Source organism: Nematolebias whitei, chromosome 7, assembly GCF_014905685.2.
Source record: "Nematolebias whitei isolate Nwh7 chromosome 7, NemWhi1, whole genome shotgun sequence".
In the NCBI taxonomy this organism is placed as follows: domain Eukaryota; kingdom Metazoa; phylum Chordata; class Actinopteri; order Cyprinodontiformes; family Rivulidae; genus Nematolebias; species Nematolebias whitei.
In genome coordinates, this window is record NC_056504.1 from 51,949,708 (window position 1) to 51,952,972 (window position 3,265).

Genomic DNA, 3,265 nt, shown 5'->3' on the forward strand with positions numbered 1-3,265 from the left:
TCGTCTGTGAATACGAACAGAACCTGACCAGCTGGGTCGTCTGTGAAAGGTTTCAAGTTGAAGGCAGCAACACGTCCCAAAAACTTGTTTGGTGGGAGAAGCTGAAGATGAGCCGAGGTTCAGCTGCTGAATCTTTATCATCTGCAGCTGATGGGCCCATCCACGCACGAGAAGATCTGAAGCTCAAAGGACGAGGCTGAACGTTAATACTGGGTGGTCGTGATCGTCGGGCCCTCCGGGGCCCCTGCAGTAAAACCAGGTCTCGTTGTGTTCTGGGCTCAGGAACACTTCCGCACATCATGTCTGTAAACAGTTCATCCACAAAGCTGCTTCAAGCTCTATCCGACAAAGAAGAAGCCAGATGTGAACACTGACCAGAACTCCTGCCGTCTTCTCTGGACCAGAACTCGTGTAAACCGGACTGAGGTCAAGTCCAGAACTGTTCTCAGGTCAGATTCAAATTCTAAATTATTTCTGAAAACCATAACCTCTTCTTGAAGAGGGGGACCGTCCAGCCTGTTACCAACTCTCAGTTCAAATGCCTGCCTCTCTGATGGTATCGAGGTACATTAATGCATCTGGCATGAGCAGCTGACCTATCTGGAAAACTCCATTAATGCAGAAATGCACAAACAGGTTTTAGGACAACATCAGCTCCCATCCAGCAAAAATCAATCCTCCATCAGACCAGAGTGGGACAACATTTCCTCCAAAACCCCAACACCTGGTCTCTTCAGGTCCTCCAAACCCCCAACACCTGGTCTCTTCAGGTCCTCCAAACCCCCAACACCTGGTCTCTTCAGGTCCTCCAAACCCCCCACAGCTGGTCTCTTCAGGTCCTCCAAACCCCCCACAGCTGGTCTCTTCAGGTCCTCCAAACCCCCCACACCTGGTCTCTTCAGGTCCTCCAAACCCCCCACACCCGGTCTCCTGAGGTCCTGGACGTTTACAGACCAGGTCAGAAGAAGAGATGGTGCGTCACAGATCAGGATGAACCTGGAACAATTGTTTGAAGACGTGCTGCTGCCACAAAATTCAACATTATTTTATTTTTTAACATTTGATGTTTTCTAATGAAGCCGGTTTATGAGTTGCTCGTTGTTGCATTCGGTTCTGATGGACGGAGACAACTTCTCCCGTCTTCATTTGTGGGGTTGTAGTTTGAGCACATTTGTGGTGGAGACGGTTACTAATCGTGACACGTCCAGGGTCCAGCTGTTCCTCCAGCTGTTCCTCCAGCTGTTCCTCCAGCTGTTCTTCCAGCTGTTCCTCCAGCTGTTCCTCCAGCTGTTCCTCCAGCTGTTCTTCCAGCTGTTCCTCCAGCTGTTCCTCCAGCTGTTCCTTTAGCTGTTCCTCCAGCTGTTCCTCCAGCTGTTCTTCCAGCTGTTCCTCCAGCTGTTCCTCCAGCTGTTCCTCCAGCTGTTCCTCCAGCTGTTCTTCCAGCTGTTCTTCCAGCTGTTCCTCCAGCTGTTCTCTGCGTGACCGTTGCCTGAAGCAAACCACGGGACGGATCAGGATCACGGCTGGAAGAGAAACAGAAATTAGTTCTGTTGCAAAAAATAGATTTTCTGCAGCAAAATCAGAATCTCTGGAGCCGCTTTAGAAATTATTTTAAATTTACAGTATTTTTTTACATTTCAACTTTTAATTAAAAGTAATTTTCAGAAATTACAGCTGACTTTTCTGAATTTCTTTTTAAAAACGGTCATTTAGGACGTTTGTGTTTCATTTAAAGAATCAGGTGGAAACCACAAAACTAAATCCTTCTCGTGGGTCTGCTGGACTCGCAGCGCGGCCGGTTCTAGAAAACCTCATGTTTTGTTGCAGTGCGTGACGTGTGCGTGACGTGTGCGTGACGTGTGCGTGACGTGTGCGTGACGTGTGCGTGACGTGTGCGTGACATGTGCGTGACGTGTGCGTGACGTGTGCATATTTACACAGGCCTCTGGATCTTTTGGCGCTGCAGCTTAATAAAGTTCTCACGTGAACTGTGTGAGCGTCCTGTCGCAGCACGGCTCACACGCACACGCACGCACGCACACACACATCAATTTTTTGATAACAGCTTATGTGTGTAGTGAAACGGCTCGTTGTAATTGATGTTCTTCTGTTACAAACAGAACTTGGTTTGGATCGAACACATTTCACTGCCTTTGATTAAAAAATTAAGGTTTTTAAAAAATGCACGTGTCTTGTCTGGTCATTTATTTGTTGCTGAGATTGAACACGTCAAACCTGCATGTTTTATAAATGAATAAACTTCACATGGTACAACACATGTTCTGGAAATTATAAACTAGTTTTTACACATTTATAAAAGTACCTGTGTTTAACATCCTGATGCATGCTCAATAATCCAGGTAGAAAAATCCAAGAAAGTTCAATCTGGTCCTCTGGACATTCAAAAAAACAAAAAACAAAACAAAGCAAAAAAAAAAGTAGAAACGTTTCGTCTCTCATCCTGAGGACTTCCTCAGTCTGAGGTGCTGTATTCAGCTCAGTCTCTTAAATTGCACCTTCTCAGAGTGGATCAACCAGTTTGCTGCTGACAACCAGAACCAGCTGATCACATGCTCAAGAAGGACCATCAACCTAACAATGGATCATTAGCACCTGATGGCTGTTTACTGTTCACAGAGGGCTGAGTGATACCAGCAATCACAGCATTGTAAGAGGGGGACAGTTGAACCTGGAGGCTCCGCCCCTGTTTAATGATGGACGGTTTATTTTCACAAAGATGGCCTCCTTTACTCCTCTCTCAAACCATCGTTCCTCTCTGTCCAGGATGTGAACATCTTCATCCCTGAAAGAGTGACCGCTGGCCTGGAGATGAGTGTAGACCGCAGAGTCCTGGCCTGATGATGTTGATCTTCTGTGCTGGTCCATCCTTTTGGCCAGTGGCTGTTTAGTTTCCCTGATGTAAGACTGATCACCCTCCTGACACTGAACAACATACACAACATTGCTCTGTGCCCAGTCCCCCGGCACAAACAGAGCAATGTTGTGTATGTTGTTCAGTGTCAGGAGGGCTGTGATTGCTAGTATCACTCAGCCCTCTGTGAACAGTAAACAGCCATCAGGTGCTAATGATCCATTGTTAGGCTGATGGTCCTTCTTGAGCATGTGAGCAGCTGGTTCTGGTTGTCAGCAGCAAACTGGTTGATCCACTCTGAGAAGGTGCTATTTAAGAGACTGAGCTGAAAACAGCACCTCAGACTGAGGAAGTCCTCAGGATGAGAGACGAAACGTTTCTACATTTTTTTTT